A 22,761-nucleotide genomic window follows, 5' to 3' on the forward strand; every position below is an offset into this window, starting at 1 on the left:
TGGACTGAACTTATGCAGCAGTATCACTGGACTGGACTTTAATAGCTGTATCACTGGACTGGACTTTAACGGCAGTATCACTGGACTTTAATGGCAGTACCAATGGACTGGACTTATGTAGCAGTATCACTGGACTGGACTTTAACGGCAGTACCAATGGACTTTTTTCGGCAATACCTATGGACAGGATTTATGCAGTATCTCTGGACTTATACAATTGGCTGGACTTATACAGCAGTATCACTGGACTTTAATGGCAGTACCAATGGACTGGAATGATACAGCAGTATCACTGGACTGGACTTAGACAGCAGTACCACTGGACTTTGATGCCAGTACCAATGGACTTTAACGGCAGTACCACTGGACTGAACTTATGCAGCAGTATCACTGGCCTGGACTTTAACGTCAGTGTCACTGGACTTTCACGGTAGTACCAATGGACTGGATGTATGCAGTATCACAGACTGGTCTTTAACGGAGTGTTTTTGTGGCTGTGTGTGTTTTATAGTGTTTTTGTGTTAATAGATTTAGAATGTAAGCTCCTATGGGGCAGGGACTGATATGAATGACTTGTTTTGTCTGTACCGCACTGAGTTTTTGTGTGGTACATTAGCTGGAAACAGTAGTAATAAATATGCATGTATGTCATGAACATATTATCGCGCCTCTATCTTCTTTTTCCAGGTGGACCTTCTTCACGAACGAATGATGATTTCAACAGCCAAGCAAGCTACATCTCTTGGCTTCTTTGAGGTCATCTTCATTACATCATATATGGAAGGTAGCAAGACACGAGCAGCTGACCCACAACAGGTAATGAGGCGCGATAATATATTCCTGGCATACATGGATATTTATGAAATATTTATGTTTGCTATAGACTTACTTCCTTACCATATTTTTATAGATTAATGAATTTAGGCCCTCATACTATTTAGTGTGGCAAGTCACCCAGATCAGTACTGAAATCTGAGCATTGCATTTCTATAGAATGACAATAATATGTAATTTCTACAAAAGTAGATGGAAATAATCGTTTTCACCTTATTTTGTTAAAATTAAGGGATAATACACAGGCCCCTTAGTGAGAAATCACCCTGCCAACAAGGACGGGTGCAATTAGAGAATTATGCAAAATGCATGTCTGTTTAGAAATGTACAGTAGTCTATAACCTTTACTGAGGGATGGACTACAATGACATTGGGCATCAGCTGTGGCAGATGATGTTGATGGTATTACATGTTTAATGTCACGACTAGTGGCAGCAGCTTCAGCACTAGGAGGAAGTGGTTCTTGTTCTTTCACTATCTTGTCCTTTAAATTTTGTTTCTTCAATATTTTTCTGGCGTATCACTGGAATGAACTTCAACAGCACTACCACTGGACTGGACTTATGCAACAGTATCACTGGACTTTATGGGCAGTACCACTGGACTTTAACGGCAGTACCAATGGACTAGATTTATACAGCAGTATCATTGGACTGGACTTTAACGGCAGTAGCACTGCACGTTCACGGCAATACCAATGAACTGGAATTGTACAGCAGTATCACTGGACTGGACTTTAACAGCAGTACCAATGGACTGGATGTATGCAGTATCACTGGACTTATACAGCAGTATCTCTGGACTTTAATGGAAGTACCAATGGACTGGAATGATACAGCAGTATCACTGGACTGGACTTTAACAGCAATGCCAATATGTTAGACTTTAACAGCAGTATCACTGGACTTTAACGGAAGTACCAATGGCCTGGAATTATACAGCAGTTTTATTGGTCTTTACTTTAACGGCAGTACCACTGCACAGGATGTATACATTATCACTGGACTGGACTTATACAGCAGTATCATTGGACAGTACTTTTTCAGCACAATCACTGGACTTTAACGGCAATACCAATGGACTGGAATTACACAGCAGTATAACTGGATTGGACTTTAACGGCAGTACCAATGAACTTTAACGCATGTACCAATGGACTTTAATGGCAGTATCACTGGATGTGACTTTGTGTAGTATCACTGGACTTTAACAGCAGTACCAATGGACTGGACTTTTACAGCAGTATCACTGGACTTTAACGGCAGTACAACTGGACTGAACTTATGCAGCAGTATCACTGGACTGGACTTTAATAGCTGTATCACTGGACTGGACTTTAACGGCAGTATCACTGGACTTTAATGGCAGTACCAATGGACTGGACTTATGTAGCAGTATCACTGGACTGGACTTTAACGGCAGTACCAATGGACTTTATCGGCAATACCTATGGACAGGATTTATGCAGTATCTCTGGACTTATACAATTGGCTGGACTTATACAGCAGTATCACTGGACTTTAATGGCAGTACCAATGGACTGGAATGATACAGCAGTATCACTGGACTGGACTTATACAGCAGTACCACTGGACTTTGATGCCAGTACCAATGGACTTTAACGGCAGTACCACTGGACTAACCTTATGCAGCAGTATCACTGGCCTGGACTTTAACGTCAGTGTCACTGGACTTTCACGGTAGTACCAATGGACTGGATGTATGCAGTATCACAGACTGGTCTTTAACGGAGTGTTTTTGTGGCTGTGTGTGTTTTATAGTGTTTTTGTGTTAATAGATTTAGAATGTAAGCTCCTATGGGGCAGGGACTGATATGGATGACTTGTTTTGTCTGTACCACACTGAGTTTTTGTGTGGTACATTAGCTGGAAACAGTAGTAATAAATATGCATGTATGTCATGAACATATTATCGCGCCTCTATCTTCTTTTTCCAGGTGGACCTTCTTCACGAACGAATGATGATTTCAACAGCCAAGCAAGCTACATCTCTTGGCTTCTTTGAGGTCATCTTCATTACATCATATATGGAAGGTAGCAAGACACGAGCAGCTGACCCACAACAGGTAATGAGGCGCGATAATATATTCCTGGCATACATGGATATTTATGAAATATTTATGTTTGCTATAGACTTACTTCCTTACCATATTTTTATAGATTAATGAATTTAGGCCCTCCTACTATTTAGTGTGGCAAGTCACCCAGATCAGGACTGAAATCTGAGCATTGCATTTCTATAGAATGACAATAATATGTAATTTCTACAAAAGTAGATGGAAATAATAGTTTTCACCTTATTTTGTTAAAATTAAGGGATAATACACAGGCCCCTTAGTGAGAAATCACCCTGCCAACAAGGACGGGTGCAATTAGAGAATTATTCAAAATGCATGTCTGTTTAGAAATGTACAGTAGTCTATAACCTTTACTGAGGGATGGACTACAATGACATTGGGCATCAGCCGTGGCAGATGATGTTGATGGTATTACATGTTTAATGTCACGACTAGGGGCAGCAGCTTCAGCACTAGGAGGAAGTGGTTCTTGTTCTTTCACTATCTTGTCCTTTAAATTTTGTTTCTTCAATATTTTTCTGGCGTATCACTGGAATGAACTTGAACAGCACTACCACTGGACTGGACTTATGCAACAGTATCACTGGACTTTATGGGCAGTACCACTGGACTTTAACGGCAGTACCAATGGACTAGATTTATACAGCTGTATCATTGGACTGGACTTTAACGGCAGTAGCACTGCACGTTCATGGCAATACCAATGAACTGGAATTGTACAGCAGTGTCACTGGACTGGACTTTAACAGCAGTACCAATGGACTGGATGTATGCAGTATCACTGGACTTATACAGCAGTATCTCTGGACTTTAATGGAAGTACCAATGGACTGGAATGATACAGCAGTATCACTGGACTGGACTTTAACAGCAATGCCTATATGCTAGACTTTAACAGCAGTATAACTGGACTTTAACGGAAGTACCAATGGCCTGGAATTATACAGCAGTTTTATTGGTCTTTACTTTAACGGCAGTACCACTGGACAGGATGTATACATTATCACTGGACTGGACTTATACAGCAGTATCATTGGACAGTACTTTTTCAGCACAATCACTGGACTTTAACGGCAATACCAATGGACTGGAATTACACAGCAGTATAACTGGATTGGACTTTAACGGCAGTACCAATGAACTTTAACGCATGTACCAATGGACTTTAATGCCAGTATCACTGGATGTGACTTTAAGAGTAGTATCACTGGACTTTAACAGCAGTACCAATGGACTGGACTTTTACAGCAGTATCACTGGACTTTAATGGCAGTACAACTGGACTGAACTTATGCAGCAGTATCACTGGACTGGACTTTAATAGCTGTATCACTGGACTGGACTTTAACGGCAGTATCACTGGACTTTAATGGCAGTACCAATGGACTGGACTTATGTAGCAGTATCACTGGACTGGACTTTAACGGCAGTACCAATGGACTTTATCGGCAATACCTATGGACAGGATTTATGCAGTATCTCTGGACTTATACAATTGGCTGGACTTATACAGCAGTATCACTGGACTTTAATGGCAGTACCAATGGACTGGAATGATACAGCAGTATCACTGGACTGGACTTATACAGCAGTACCACTGGACTTTGATGCCAGTACCAATGGACTTTAACGGCAGTACCACTGGACTGAACTTATGCAGCAGTATCACTGGCCTGGACTTTAACGTCAGTGTCACTGGACTTTCACGGTAGTACCAATGGACTGGATGTATGCAGTATCACAGACTGGTCTTTAACAGAGTGTTTTTGTGGCTGTGTGTGTTTTATAGTGTTTTTGTGTTAATAGATTTAGAATGTAAGCTCCTATGGGGCAGGGACTGATATGGGTGACTTGTTTTGTCTGTACCGCACTGAGTTTTTGTGTGGTACATTAGCTGGAAACAGTAGTAATAAATATGCATGTATGTCATGAACATATTATCGCGCCTCTATCTTCTTTTTCCAGGTGGACCTTCTTCACGAACGAATGATGATTTCAACAGCCAAGCAAGCTACATCTCTTGGCTTCTTTGAGGTCATCTTCATTACATCATATATGGAAGGTAGCAAGACACGAGCAGCTGACCCACAACAGGTAATGAGGCGCGATAATATATTCCTGGCATACATGGATATTTATGAAATATTTATGTTTGCTATAGACTTACTTCCTTACCATATTTTTATAGATTAATGAATTTAGGCCCTCATACTATTTAGTGTGGCAAGTCACCCAGATCAGGACTGAAATCTGAGCATTGCATTTCTATAGAATGACAATAATATGTAATTTCTACAAAAGTAGATGGAAATAATCGTTTTCAACTTATTTTGTTAAAATTAAGGGATAATACACAGGCCCCTTAGTGGGAAATCACCCTGCCAACAAGGACGGGTGCAATTAGAGAATTATGCAAAATGCATGTCTGTTTAGAAATGTACAGTAGTCTATAACCTTTACTGAGGGATGGACTACAATGACATTGGGCATCAGCCGTGGCAGATGATGTTGATGGTATTACATGTTTAATGTCACGACTAGTGGCAGCAGCTTCAGCACTAGGAGGAAGTGGTTCTTGTTCTTTCACTATCTTGTCCTTTAAATTTTGTTTCTTCAATATTTTTCTGGCGTATCACTGGAATGAACTTCAACAGCACTACCACTGGACTGGACTTATGCAACAGTATCACTGGACTTTATGGGCAGTACCACTGGACTTTAACGGCAGTACCAATGGACTAGATTTATACAGCAGTATCATTGGACTGGACTTTAACGGCAGTAGCACTGCACGTTCACGGCAATACCAATGAACTGGAATTGTACAGCAGTATCACTGGACTGGACTTTAACAGCAGTACCAATGGACTGGATGTATGCAGTATCACTGGACTTATACAGCAGTATCTCTGGACTTTAATGGAAGTACCAATGGACTGGAATGATACAGCAGTATCACTGGACTGGACTTTAACAGCAATGCCAATATGCTAGACTTTAACAGCAGTATCACTGGACTTTAACGGAAGTACCAATGGCCTGGAATTATACAGCAGTTTTATTGGTCTTTACTTTAACGGCAGTACCACTGGACAGGATGTATACATTATTACTGGACTGGACTTATACAGCAGTATCATTGGACAGTACTTTTTCAGCACAATCACTGGACTTTAACGGCAATACCAATGGACTGGAATTACACAGCAGTATAACTGGATTGGACTTTAACGGCAGTACCAATGAACTTTAACGCATGTACCAATGGACTTTAATGGCAGTATCACTGGATGTGACTTTAAGAGTAGTATCACTGGACTTTAACAGCAGTACCAATGGACTGGACTTTTACAGCAGTATCACTGGACTTTAACGGCAGTACAACTGGACTGAACTTATGCAGCAGTATCACTGGACTGGACTTTAACGGCAGTATCACTGGACTTTAACGGCAGTACAACTGGACTGAACTTATGCAGCAGTATCACTGGACTGGACTTTAACGGCAGTATCACTGGACTTTAATGGCAGTACCAATGGACTGGACTTATGTAGCAGTATCACTGGACTGGACTTTAACGGCAGTACCAATGGACTTTATCGGCAATACCTATGGACAGGATTTATGCAGTATCTCTGGACTTATACAATTGGCTGGACTTATACAGCAGTATCACTGGACTTTAATGGCAGTACCAATGGACTGGAATGATACAGCAGTATCACTGGACTGGACTTATACAGCAGTACCACTGGACTTTGATGCCAGTACCAATGGACTTTAATGGCAGTACCACTGGACTGAACTTATGTAGCAGTATCACTGGCCTGGACTTTAACGTCAGTGTCACTGGACTTTCACGGTAGTACCAATGGACTGGATGTATGCAGTATCACAGACTGGTCTTTAACGGAGTGTTTTTGTGGCTGTGTGTGTTTTATAGTGTTTTTGTGTTAATAGATTTAGAATGTAAGCTCCTATGGGGCAGGGACTGATATGGATGACTTGTTTTGTCTGTACCGCACTGAGTTTTTGTGTGGTACATTAGCTGGAAACAGTAATAATAAATATGCATGTATGTCATGAACATATTATCGCGCCTCTATCTTCTTTTTCCAGGTGGACCTTCTTCACGAACGAATGATGATTTCAACAGCCAAGCAAGCTACATCTCTTGGCTTCTTTGAGGTCATCTTTATTACATCATATATGGAAGGTAGCAAGACACGAGCAGCTGACCCACAACAGGTAATGAGGCGCGATAATATATTCCTGGCATACATGGATATTTATGAAATATTTATGTTTGCTATAGACTTACTTCCTTACCATATTTTTATAGATTAATGAATTTAGGCCCTCATACTATTTAGTGTGGCAAGTCACCCAGATCAGGACTGAAATCTGAGCATTGCATTTCTATAGAATGACAATAATATGTAATTTCTACAAAAGTAGATGGAAATAATCGTTTTCAACTTATTTTGTTAAAATTAAGGGATAATACACAGGCCCCTTAGTGGGAAATCACCCTGCCAACAAGGACGGGTGCAATTAGAGAATTATGCAAAATGCATGTCTGTTTAGAAATGTACAGTAGTCTATAACCTTTACTGAGGGATGGACTACAATGACATTGGGCATCAGCCGTGGCAGATGATGTTGATGGTATTACATGTTTAATGTCACGACTAGTGGCAGCAGCTTCAGCACTAGGAGGAAGTGGTTCTTGTTCTTTCACTATCTTGTCCTTTAAATTTTGTTTCTTCAATATTTTTCTGGCGTATCACTGGAATGAACTTCAACAGCACTACCACTGGACTGGACTTATGCAACAGTATCACTGGACTTTATGGGCAGTACCACTGGACTTTAACGGCAGTACCAATGGACTAGATTTATACAGCAGTATCATTGGACTGGACTTTAACGGCAGTAGCACTGCACGTTCACGGCAATACCAATGAACTGGAATTGTACAGCAGTATCACTGGACTGGACTTTAACAGCAGTACCAATGGACTGGATGTATGCAGTATCACTGGACTTATACAGCAGTATCTCTGGACTTTAATGGAAGTACCAATGGACTGGAATGATACAGCAGTATCACTGGACTGGACTTTAACAGCAATGCCAATATGCTAGACTTTAACAGCAGTATCACTGGACTTTAACGGAAGTACCAATGGCCTGGAATTATACAGCAGTTTTATTGGTCTTTACTTTAACGGCAGTACCACTGGACAGGATGTATACATTATTACTGGACTGGACTTATACAGCAGTATCATTGGACAGTACTTTTTCAGCACAATCACTGGACTTTAACGGCAATACCAATGGACTGGAATTACACAGCAGTATAACTGGATTGGACTTTAACGGCAGTACCAATGAACTTTAACGCATGTACCAATGGACTTTAATGGCAGTATCACTGGATGTGACTTTAAGAGTAGTATCACTGGACTTTAACAGCAGTACCAATGGACTGGACTTTTACAGCAGTATCACTGGACTTTAACGGCAGTACAACTGGACTGAACTTATGCAGCAGTATCACTGGACTGGACTTTAACGGCAGTATCACTGGACTTTAACGGCAGTACAACTGGACTGAACTTATGCAGCAGTATCACTGGACTGGACTTTAACGGCAGTATCACTGGACTTTAATGGCAGTACCAATGGACTGGACTTATGTAGCAGTATCACTGGACTGGACTTTAACGGCAGTACCAATGGACTTTATCGGCAATACCTATGGACAGGATTTATGCAGTATCTCTGGACTTATACAATTGGCTGGACTTATACAGCAGTATCACTGGACTTTAATGGCAGTACCAATGGACTGGAATGATACAGCAGTATCACTGGACTGGACTTATACAGCAGTACCACTGGACTTTGATGCCAGTACCAATGGACTTTAATGGCAGTACCACTGGACTGAACTTATGTAGCAGTATCACTGGCCTGGACTTTAACGTCAGTGTCACTGGACTTTCACGGTAGTACCAATGGACTGGATGTATGCAGTATCACAGACTGGTCTTTAACGGAGTGTTTTTGTGGCTGTGTGTGTTTTATAGTGTTTTTGTGTTAATAGATTTAGAATGTAAGCTCCTATGGGGCAGGGACTGATATGGATGACTTGTTTTGTCTGTACCGCACTGAGTTTTTGTGTGGTACATTAGCTGGAAACAGTAATAATAAATATGCATGTATGTCATGAACATATTATCGCGCCTCTATCTTCTTTTTCCAGGTGGACCTTCTTCACGAACGAATGATGATTTCAACAGCCAAGCAAGCTACATCTCTTGGCTTCTTTGAGGTCATCTTTATTACATCATATATGGAAGGTAGCAAGACACGAGCAGCTGACCCACAACAGGTAATGAGGCGCGATAATATATTCCTGGCATACATGGATATTTATGAAATATTTATGTTTGCTATAGACTTACTTCCTTACCATATTTTTATAGATTAATGAATTTAGGCCCTCATACTATTTAGTGTGGCAAGTCACCCAGATCAGGACTGAAATCTGAGCATTGCATTTCTATAGAATGACAATAATATGTAATTTCTACAAAAGTAGATGGAAATAATCGTTTTCACCTTATTTTGTTAAAATTAAGGGATAATGCACAGGCCCCTTAGTGGGAAATCACCCTGCCAACAAGGACGGGTGCAATTAGAGAATTATGCAAAATGCATGTCTGTTTAGAAATGTACAGTAGTCTATAACCTTTACTGAGGGATGGACTACAATGACATTGGGCATCAGCCGTGGCAGATGATGTTGATGGTATTACATGTTTAATGTCACGACTAGTGGCAGCAGCTTCAGCACTAGGAGGAAGTGGTTCTTGTTCTTTCACTATCTTGTCCTTTAAATTTTGTTTCTTCAATATTTTTCTGGCGTATCACTGGAATGAACTTCAACAGCACTACTACTGGACTGGACTTATGCAACAGTATCACTGGACTTTATGGGCAGTACCACTGGACTTTAACGGCAGTACCAATGGACTAGATTTATACAGCAGTATCATTGGACTGGACTTTAACGGCAGTAGCACTGCACGTTCATGGCAATACCAATGAACTGGAATTGTACAGCAGTATCACTGGACTGGACTTTAACAGCAGTACCAATGGACTGGATGTATACAGTATCACTGGACTTATACAGCAGTATCTCTGGACTTTAATGGAAGTACCAATGGACTGGAATGATACAGCAGTATCACTGGACTGGACTTTAACAGCAATGCCAATATGCTAGACTTTAACAGCAGTATCACTGGACTTTAACGGAAGTACCAATGGCCTGGAATTATACAGCATTTTTTTTGGTCTTTACTTTAACGGCAGTACCACTGGACAGGATGTATACATTATCACTGGACTGGACTTATACAGCAGTATCATTGGACAGTACTTTTTCAGCACAATCACTGGACTTTAACGGCAATACCAATGGACTGGAATTACACAGCAGTATAACTGGATTGGACTTTAACGGCAGTACCAATGAACTTTAACGCATGTACCAATGGACTTTAATGGCAGTATCACTGGATGTGACTTTAAGTGTAGTATCACTGGACTTTAACAGCAGTACCAATGGACTGGACTTTTACAGCAGTATCACTGGACTTTAACGGCAGTACAACTGGACTGAACTTATGCAGCAGTATCACTGGACTGGACTTTAATAGCTGTATCACTGGACTGGACTTTAACGGCAGTATCACTGGACTTTAATGGCAGTACCAATGGACTGGACTTATGTAGCAGTATCACTGGACTGGACTTTAACGGCAGTACCAATGGACTTTATCGGCAATACCTATGGACAGGATTTATGCAGTATCTCTGGACTTATACAATTGGCTGGACTTATACAGCAGTATCACTGGACTTTAAGGGCAGTACCAATGGACTGGAATGATACAGCAGTATCACTGGACTGGACTTATACAGCAGTACCACTGGACTTTGATGCCAGTACCAATGGACTTTAACGGCAGTACCACTGGACTGAACTTATGCAGCAGTATCACTGGCCTGGACTTTAACGTCAGTGTCACTGGACTTTCACGGTAGTACCAATGGACTGGATGTATGCAGTATCACAGACTGGTCTTTAACGGAGTGTTTTTGTGGCTGTGTGTGTTTTATAGTGTTTTTGTGTTAATAGATTTAGAATGTAAGCTCCTATGGGGCAGGGACTGATATGGATGACTTGTTTTGTCTGTACCACACTGAGTTTTTGTGTGGTACATTAGCTGGAAACAGTAGTAATAAATATGCATGTATGTCATGAACATATTATCGCGCCTCTATCTTCTTTTTCCAGGTGGACCTTCTTCACGAACGAATGATGATTTCAACAGCCAAGCAAGCTACATCTCTTGGCTTCTTTGAGGTCATCTTCATTACATCATATATGGAAGGTAGCAAGACACGAGCAGCTGACCCACAACAGGTAATGAGGTGCGATAATATATTCCTGGCATACATGGATATTTATGAAATATTTATGTTTGCTATAGACTTACTTCCTTACCATATTTTTATAGATTAATGAATTTAGGCCCTCCTACTATTTAGTGTGGCAAGTCACCCAGATCAGGACTGAAATCTGAGCATTGCATTTCTATAGAATGACAATAATATGTAATTTCTACAAAAGTAGATGGAAATAATAGTTTTCACCTTATTTTGTTAAAATTAAGGGAAAATACACAGGCCCCTTAGTGAGAAATCACCCTGCCAACAAGGACGGGTGCAATTAGAGAATTATTCAAAATGCATGTCTGTTTAGAAATGTACAGTAGTCTATAACCTTTACTGAGGGATGGACTACAATGACATTGGGCATCAGCCGTGGCAGATGATGTTGATGGTATTACATGTTTAATGTCACGACTAGGGGCAGCAGCTTCAGCACTAGGAGGAAGTGGTTCTTGTTCTTTCACTATCTTGTCCGTTAAATTTTGTTTCTTCAATATTTTTCTGGCGTATCACTGGAATGAACTTGAACAGCACTACCACTGGACTGGACTTATGCAACAGTATCACTGGACTTTATGGGCAGTACCACTGGACTTTAACGGCAGTACCAATGGACTAGATTTATACAGCAGTATCATTGGACTGGACTTTAACGGCAGTAGCACTGCACGTTCACGGCAATACCAATGAACTGGAATTGTACAGCAGTATCACTGGACTGGACTTTAACAGCAGTACCAATGGACTGGATGTATGCAGTATCACTGGACTTATACAGCAGTATCTCTGGACTTTAATGGAAGTACCAATGGACTGGAATGATACAGCAGTATCACTGGACTGGACTTTAACAGCAACGCCAATATGCTAGACTTTAACAGCAGTATCACTGGACTTTAACGGAAGTACCAATGGCCTGGAATTATACAGCAGTTTTATTGGTCTTTACTTTAACGGCAGTACCACTGGACAGGATGTATACATTATCACTGGACTGGACTTATACAGCAGTATCATTGGACAGTACTTTTTCAGCACAATCACTGGACTTTAACGGCAATACCAATGGACTGGAATTACACAGCAGTATAACTGGATTGGACTTTAACGGCAGTACCAATGAACTTTAACGCATGTACCAATGGACTTTAATGCCAGTATCACTGGATGTGACTTTAAGAGTAGTATCACTGGACTTTAACAGCAGTACCAATGGACTGGACTTTTACAGCAGTATCACTGGACTTTAAGGGCAGTACAACTGGACTGAACTTATGCAGCAGTATCACTGGACTGGACTTTAATAGCTGTATCACTGGACTGGACTTTAACGGCAGTATCACTGGACTTTAATGGCAGTACCAATGGACTGGACTTATGTAGCAGTATCACTGGACTGGACTTTAACGGCAGTACCAATGGACTTTATCGGCAATACCTATGGACAGGATTTATGCAGTATCTCTGGACTTATACAATTGGCTGGACTTATACAGCAGTATCACTGGACTTTAATGGCAGTACCAATGGACTGGAATGATACAGCAGTATCACTGGACTGGACTTATACAGCAGTACCACTGGACTTTGATGCCAGTACCAATGGACTTTAATGGCAGTACCACTGGACTGAACTTATGCAGCAGTATCACTGGCCTGGACTTTAACGTCAGTGTCACTGGACTTTCACGGTAGTACCAATGGACTGGATGTATGCAGTATCACAGACTGGTCTTTAACGGAGTGTTTTTGTGGCTGTGTGTGTTTTATAGTGTTTTTGTGTTAATAGATTTAGAATGTAAGCTCCTATGGGGCAGGGACTGATATGGATGACTTGTTTTGTCTGTACCACACTGAGTTTTTGTGTGGTACATTAGCTGGAAACAGTAGTAATAAATATGCATGTATGTCATGAACATATTATCACGCCTCTATCTTCTTTTTCCAGGTGGACCTTCTTCACGAACGAATGATGATTTCAACAGCCAAGCAAGCTACATCTCTTGGCTTCTTTGAGGTCATCTTCATTACATCATATATGGAAGGTAGCAAGACACGAGCAGCTGACCCACAACAGGTAATGAGGTGCGATAATATATTCCTGGCATACATGGATATTTATGAAATATTTATGTTTGCTATAGACTTACTTCCTTACCATATTTTTATAGATTAATGAATTTAGGCCCTCCTACTATTTAGTGTGGCAAGTCACCCAGATCAGGACTGAAATCTGAGCATTGCATTTCTATAGAATGACAATAATATGTAATTTCTACAAAAGTAGATGGAAATAATAGTTTTCACCTTATTTTGTTAAAATTAAGGGATAATACACAGGCCCCTTAGTGAGAAATCACCCTGCCAACAAGGACGGGTGCAATTAGAGAATTATTCAAAATGCATGTCTGTTTAGAAATGTACAGTAGTCTATAACCTTTACTGAGGGATGGACTACAATGACATTGGGCATCGGCCGTGGCAGATGATGTTGATGGTATTACATGTTTAATGTCACGACTAGGGGCAGCAGCTTCAGCACTAGGAGGAAGTGGTTCTTGTTCTTTCACTATCTTGTCCGTTAAATTTTGTTTCTTCAATATTTTTCTGGCGTATCACTGGAATGAACTTGAACAGCACTACCACTGGACTGGACTTATGCAACAGTATCACTGGACTTTATGGGCAGTACCACTGGACTTTAACGGCAGTACCAATGGACTAGATTTATACAGCAGTATCATTGGACTGGACTTTAACGGCAGTAGCACTGCACGTTCACGGCAATACCAATGAACTGGAATTGTACAGCAGTATCACTGGACTGGACTTTAACAGCAGTACCAATGGACTGGATGTATGCAGTATCACTGGACTTATACAGCAGTATCTCTGGACTTTAATGGAAGTACCAATGGACTGGAATGATACAGCAGTATCACTGGACTGGACTTTAACAGCAACGCCAATATGCTAGACTTTAACAGCAGTATCACTGGACTTTAACGGAAGTACCAATGGCCTGGAATTATACAGCAGTTTTATTGGTCTTTACTTTAACGGCAGTACCACTGGACAGGATGTATACATTATCACTGGACTGGACTTATACAGCAGTATCATTGGACAGTACTTTTTCAGCACAATCACTGGACTTTAACGGCAATACCAATGGACTGGAATTACACAGCAGTATAACTGGATTGGACTTTAACGGCAGTACCAATGAACTTTAACGCATGTACCAATGGACTTTAATGCCAGTATCACTGGATGTGACTTTAAGAGTTGTATCACTGGACTTTAACAGCAGTACCAATGGACTGGACTTTTACAGCAGTATCACTGGACTTTAAGGGCAGTACAACTGGACTGAACTTATGCAGCAGTATCACTGGACTGGACTTTAATAGCTGTATCACTGGACTGGACTTTAACGGCAGTATCACTGGACTTTAATGGCAGTACCAATGGACTGGACTTATGTAGCAGTATCACTGGACTGGACTTTAACGGCAGTACCAATGGACTTTATCGGCAATACCTATGGACAGGATTTATGCAGTATCTCTGGACTTATACAATTGGCTGGACTTATACAGCAGTATCACTGGACTTTAATGGCAGTACCAATGGACTGGAATGATACAGCAGTATCACTGGACTGGACTTATACAGCAGTACCACTGGACTTTGATGCCAGTACCAATGGACTTTAATGGCAGTACCACTGGACTGAACTTATGCAGCAGTATCACTGGCCTGGACTTTAACGTCAGTGTCACTGGACTTTCACGGTAGTACCAATGGACTGGATGTATGCAGTATCACAGACTGGTCTTTAACGGAGTGTTTTTGTGGCTGTGTGTGTTTTATAGTGTTTTTGTGTTAATACATTTAGAATGTAAGCTCCTATGGGGCAGGGACTGATATGGATGACTTGTTTTGTCTGTACCGCACTGAGTTTTTGTGTGGTACATTAGCTGGAAACAGTAATAATAAATATGCATGTATGTCATGAACATATTATCGCGCCTCTATCTTCTTTTTCCAGGTGGACCTTCTTCACGAACGAATGATGATTTCAACAGCCAAGCAAGCTACATCTCTTGGCTTCTTTGAGGTCATCTTCATTACATCATATATGGAAGGTAGCAAGACACGAGCAGCTGACCCACAACAGGTAATGAGGCGCGATAATATATTCCTGGCATACATGGATATTTATGAAATATTTATGTTTGCTATAGACTTACTTCCTTACCATATTTTTATAGATTAATGAATTTAGGCCCTCATACTATTTAGTGTGGCAAGTCACCCAGATCAGGACTGAAATCTGAGCATTGCATTTCTATAGAATGACAATAATATGTAATTTCTACAAAAGTAGATGGAAATAATCGTTTTCACCTTATTTTGTTAAAATTAAGGGATAATACACAGGCCCCTTAGTGGGAAATCACCCTGCCAACAAGGACGGGTGCAATTAGAGAATTATGCAAAATGCATGTCTGTTTAGAAATGTACAGTAGTCTATAACCTTTACTGAGGGATGGACTACAATGACATTGGGCATCAGCCGTGGCAGATGATGTTGATGGTATTACATGTTTAATGTCACGACTAGTGGCAGCAGCTTCAGCACTAGGAGGAAGTGGTTCTTGTTCTTTCACTATCTTGTCCTTTAAATTTTGTTTCTTCAATATTTTTCTGGCGTATCACTGGAATGAACTTCAACAGCACTACCACTGGACTGGACTTATGCAACAGTATCACTGGACTTTATGGGCAGTACCACTGGACTTTAACGGCAGTACCAATGGACTAGATTTATACAGCAGTATCATTGGACTGGACTTTAACGGCAGTAGCACTGCACGTTCACGGCAATACCAATGAACTGGAATTGTACAGCAGTATCACTGGACTGGACTTTAACAGCAGTACCAATGGACTGGATGTATGCAGTATCACTGGACTTATACAGCAGTATCTCTGGACTTTAATGGAAGTACCAATGGACTGGAATGATACAGCAGTATCACTGGACTGGACTTTAACAGCAATGCCAATATGCTAGACTTTAACAGCAGTATCACTGGACTTTAACGGAAGTACCAATGGCCTGGAATTATACAGCAGTTTTATTGGTCTTTACTTTAACGGCAGAACCACTGGACAGGATGTATACATTATTACTGGACTGGACTTATACAGCAGTATCATTGGACAGTACTTTTTCAGCACAATCACTGGACTTTAACGGCAATACCAATGGACTGGAATTACACAGCAGTATAACTGGATTGGACTTTAACGGCAGTACCAATGAACTTTAACGCATGTACCAATGGACTTTAATGGCAGTATCACTGGATGTGACTTTAAGAGTAGTATCACTGGACTTTAACAGCAGTACCAATGGACTGGACTTTTACAGCAGTATCACTGGACTTTAACGGCAGTACAACTGGACTGAACTTATGCAGCAGTATCACTGGACTGGACTTTAATAGCTGTATCACTGGACTGGACTTTAACGGCAGTATCACTGGACTTTAATGGCAGTACCAATGGACTGGACTTATGTAGCAGTATCACTGGACTGGACTTTAACGGCAGTACCAATGGACTTTATCGGCAATACCTATGGACAGGATTTATGCAGTATCTCTGGACTTATACAATTGGCTGGACTTATACAGCAGTATCACTGGACTTTAATGGCAGTACCAATGGACTGGAATGATACAGCAGTATCACTGGACTGGACTTATACAGCAGTACCACTGGACTTTGATGCCAGTACCAATGGACTTTAACGGCAGTACCACTGGACTGAACTTATGCAGCAGTATCACTGGCCTGGACTTTAACGTCAGTGTCACTGGACTTTCACGGTAGTACCAATGGACTGGATGTATGCAGTATCACAGACTGGTCTTTAACGGAGTGTTTTTGTGGCTGTGTGTGTTTTAGAGTGTTTTTGTGTTAATAGATTTAGAATGTAAGCTCCTATGGGGCAGGGACTGATATGGATGACTTGTTTTGTCTGTACCACACTGAGTTTTTGTGTGGTACATTAGCTGGAAACAGTAGTAATAAATATGCATGTATGTCATGAACATATTATCGCGCCTCTATCTTCTTTTTCCAGGTGGACCTTCTTCACGAACGAATGATGATTTCAACAGCCAAGCAAGCTACATCTCTTGGCTTCTTTGAGGTCATCTTCATTACATCATATATGGAAGGTAGCAAGACACGAGCAGCTGACCCACAACAGGTAATGAGGCGCGATAATATATTCCTGGCATACATGGATATTTATGAAATATTTATGTTTGCTATAGACTTACTTCCTTACCATATTTTTATAGATTAATGAATTTAGGCCCTCCTACTATTTAGTGTGGCAAGTCACCCAGATCAGGACTGAAATCTGAGCATTGCATTTCTATAGAATGACAATAATATGTAATTTCTACAAAAGTAGATGGAAATAATAGTTTTCACCTTATTTTGTTAAAATTAAGGGATAATACACAGGCCCCTTAGTGAGAAATCACCCTGCCAACAAGGACGGGTGCAATTAGAGAATTATTCAAAATGCATGTCTGTTTAGAAATGTACAGTAGTCTATAACCTTTACTGAGGGATGGACTACAATGACATTGGGCATCAGCCGTGGCAGATGATGTTGATGGTATTACATGTTTAATGTCACGACTAGGGGCAGCAGCTTCAGCACTAGGAGGAAGTGGTTCTTGTTCTTTCACTATCTTGTCCTTTAAATTTTGTTTCTTCAATATTTTTCTGGCGTATCACTGGAATGAACTTGAACAGCACTACCACTGGACTGGACTTATGCAACAGTATCACTGGACTTTATGGGCAGTACCACTGGACTTTAACGGCAGTACCAATGGACTAGATTTATACAGCTGTATCATTGGACTGGTCTTTAACGGCAGTAGCACTGCACGTTCATGGCAATACCAATGAACTGGAATTGTACAGCAGTGTCACTGGACTGGACTTTAACAGCAGTACCAATGGACTGGATGTATGCAGTATCACTGGACTTATACAGCAGTATCTCTGGACTTTAATGGAAGTACCAATGGACTGGAATGATACAGCAGTATCACTGGACTGGACTTTAACAGCAATGCCTATATGCTAGACTTTAACAGCAGTATCACTGGACTTTAACGGAAGTACCAATGGCCTGGAATTATACAGCAGTTTTATTGGTCTTTACTTTAACGGCAGTACCACTGGACAGGATGTATACAATATCACTGGACTGGACTTATACAGCAGTATCATTGGACAGTACTTTTTCAGCACAATCACTGGACTTTAACGGCAATACCAATGGACTGGAATTACACAGCAGTATAACTGGATTGGACTTTAACGGCAGTACCAATGAACTTTAACGCATGTACCAATGGACTTTAATGCCAGTATCACTGGATGTGACTTTAAGAGTAGTATCACTGGACTTTAACAGCAGTACCAATGGACTGGACTTTTACAGCAGTATCACTGGACTTTAATGGCAGTACAACTGGACTGAACTTATGCAGCAGTATCACTGGACTGGACTTTAATAGCTGTATCACTGGACTGGACTTTAACGGCAGTATCACTGGACTTTAATGGCAGTACCAATGGACTGGACTTATGTAGCAGTATCACTGGACTGGACTTTAACGGCAGTACCAATGGACTTTATCGGCAATACCTATGGACAGGATTTATGCAGTATCTCTGGACTTATACAATTGGCTGGACTTATACAGCAGTATCACTGGACTTTAATGGCAGTACCAATGGACTGGAATGATACAGCAGTATCACTGGACTGGACTTATACAGCAGTACCACTGGACTTTGATGCCAGTGCCAATGGACTTTAATGGCAGTACCACTGGACTGAACTTATGCAGCAGTATCACTGGCCTGGACTTTAACGTCAGTGTCACTGGACTTTCACGGTAGTACCAATGGACTGGATGTATGCAGTATCACAGACTGGTCTTTTACGGAGTGTTTTTGTGGCTGTGTGTGTTTTATAGTGTTTTTGTGTTAATAGATTTAGAATGTAAGCTCCTATGGGGCAGGGACTGATATGGATGACTTGTTTTGTCTGTACCGCACTGAGTTTTTGTGTGGTACATTAGCTGGAAACAGTAATAATAAATATGCATGTATGTCATGAACATATTATCGCGCCTCTATCTTCTTTTTCCAGGTGGACCTTCTTCACGAACGAATGATGATTTCAACAGCCAAGCAAGCTACATCTCTTGGCTTCTTTGAGGTCATCTTCATTACATCATATATGGAAGGTAGCAAGACACGAGCAGCTGACCCACAACAGGTAATGAGGCGCGATAATATATTCCTGGCATACATGGATATTTATGAAATATTTATGTTTGCTATAGACTTACTTCCTTACCATATTTTTATAGATTAATGAATTTAGGCCCTCATACTATTTAGTGTGGCAAGTCACCCAGATCAGGACTGAAATCTGAGCATTGCATTTCTATAGAATGACAATAATATGTAATTTCTACAAAAGTAGATGGAAATAATCGTTTTCAACTTATTTTGTTAAAATTAAGGGATAATACACAGGCCCCTTAGTGGGAAATCACCCTGCCAACAAGGACGGGTGCAATTAGAGAATTATGCAAAATGCATGTCTGTTTAGAAATGTACAGTAGTCTATAACCTTTACTGAGGGATGGACTACAATGACATTGGGCATCAGCCGTGGCAGATGATGTTGATGGTATTACATGTTTAATGTCACGACTAGTGGCAGCAGCTTCAGCACTAGGAGGAATTGGTTCTTGTTCTTTCACTATCTTGTCCTTTAAATTTTGTTTCTTCAATATTTTTCTGGCGTATCACTGGAATGAACTTCAACAGCACTACCACTGGACTGGACTTATGCAATAGTATCACTGGACTTTATGGGCAGTACCACTGGACTTTAACGGCAGTACCAATGGACTAGATTTATACAGCAGTATCATTGGACTGGACTTTAACGGCAGTAGCACTGCACGTTCACGGCAATACCAATGAACTGGAATTGTACAGCAGTATCACTGGACTGGACTTTAACAGCAGTACCAATGGACTGGATGTATGCAGTATCACTGGACTTATACAGCAGTATCTCTGGACTTTAATGGAAGTACCAATGGACTGGAATGATACAGCAGTATCACTGGACTGGACTTTAACAGCAATGCCAATATGCTAGACTTTAACAGCAGTATCACTGGACTTTAACGGAAGTACCAATGGCCTGGAATTATACAGCAGTTTTATTGGTCTTTACTTTAACGGCAGAACCACTGGACAGGATGTATACATTATTACTGGACTGGACTTATACAGCAGTATCATTGGACAGTACTTTTTCAGCACAATCACTGGACTTTAACGGCAATACCAATGGACTGGAATTACACAGCAGTATAACTGGATTGGACTTTAACGGCAGTACCAATGAACTTTAACGCATGTACCAATGGACTTTAATGGCAGTATCACTGGATGTGACTTTAAGAGTAGTATCACTGGACTTTAACAGCAGTACCAATGGACTGGACTTTTACAGCAGTATCACTGGACTTTAACGGCAGTACAACTGGACTGAACTTATGCAGCAGTATCACTGGACTGGACTTTAATAGCTGTATCACTGGACTGGACTTTAACGGCAGTATCACTGGACTTTAATGGCAGTACCAATGGACTGGACTTATGTAGCAGTATCACTGGACTGGACTTTAACGGCAGTACCAATGGACTTTATCGGCAATACCTATGGACAGGATTTATGCAGTATCTCTGGACTTATACAATTGGCTGGACTTATACAGCAGTATCACTGGACTTTAATGGCAGTACCAATGGACTGGAATGATACAGCAGTATCACTGGACTGGACTTATACAGCAGTACCACTGGACTTTGATGCCAGTACCAATGGACTTTAACGGCAGTACCACTGGACTGAACTTATGCAGCAGTATCACTGGCCTGGACTTTAACGTCAGTGTCACTGGACTTTCACGGTAGTACCAATGGACTGGATGTATGCAGTATCACAGACTTGTCTTTAACGGAGTGTTTTTGTGGCTGTGTGTGTTTTATAGTGTTTTTGTGTTAATAGATTTAGAATGTAAGCTCCTATGGGGCAGGGACTGATATGGATGACTTGTTTTGTCTGTACCGCACTGAGTTTTTGTGTGGTACATTAGCTGGAAACAGTAATAATAAATATGCATGTATGTCATGAACATATTATCGCGCCTCTATCTTCTTTTTCCAGGTGGACCTTCTTCACGAACGAATGATGATTTCAACAGCCAAGCAAGCTACATCTCTTGGCTTCTTTGAGGTCATCTTCATTACATCATATATGGAAGGTAGCAAGACACGAGCAGCTGACCCACAACAGGTAATGAGGCGCGATAATATATTCCTGGCATACATGGATATTTATGAAATATTTATGTTTGCTATAGACTTACTTCCTTACCATATTTTTATAGATTAATGAATTTAGGCCCTCATACTATTTAGTGTGGCAAGTCACCCAGATCAGGACTGAAATCTGAGCATTGCATTTCTATAGAATGACAATAATATGTAATTTCTACAAAAGTAGATGGAAATAATCGTTTTCAACTTATTTTGTTAAAATTAAGGGATAATACACAGGCCCCTTAGTGAGAAATCACCCTGCCAACAAGGACGGGTGCAATTAGAGAATTATGCAAAATGCATGTCTGTTTAGAAATGTACAGTAGTCTATAACCTTTACTGAGGGATGGACTACAATGACATTGGGCATCAGCCGTGGCAGATGATGTTGATGGTATTACATGTTTAATGTCACGACTAGTGGCAGCAGCTTCAGCACTAGGAGGAATTGGTTCTTGTTCTTTCACTATCTTGTCCTTTAAATTTTGTTTCTTCAATATTTTTCTGGCGTATCACTGGAATGAACTTCAACAGCACTACCACTGGACTGGACTTATGCAACAGTATCACTGGACTTTATGGGCAGTACCACTGGACTTTAACGGCAGTACCAATGGACTAGATTTATACAGCAGTATCATTGGACTGGACTTTAACGGCAGTAGCACTGCACGTTCACGGCAATACCAATGAACTGGAATTGTACAGCAGTATCACTGGACTGGACTTTAACAGCAGTACCAATGGACTGGATGTATGCAGT

This window comes from Crinia signifera, chromosome 2, assembly GCF_055691185.1.
Source record: "Crinia signifera chromosome 2, ASM5569118v1, whole genome shotgun sequence".
NCBI lineage: Eukaryota > Metazoa > Chordata > Amphibia > Anura > Myobatrachidae > Crinia > Crinia signifera.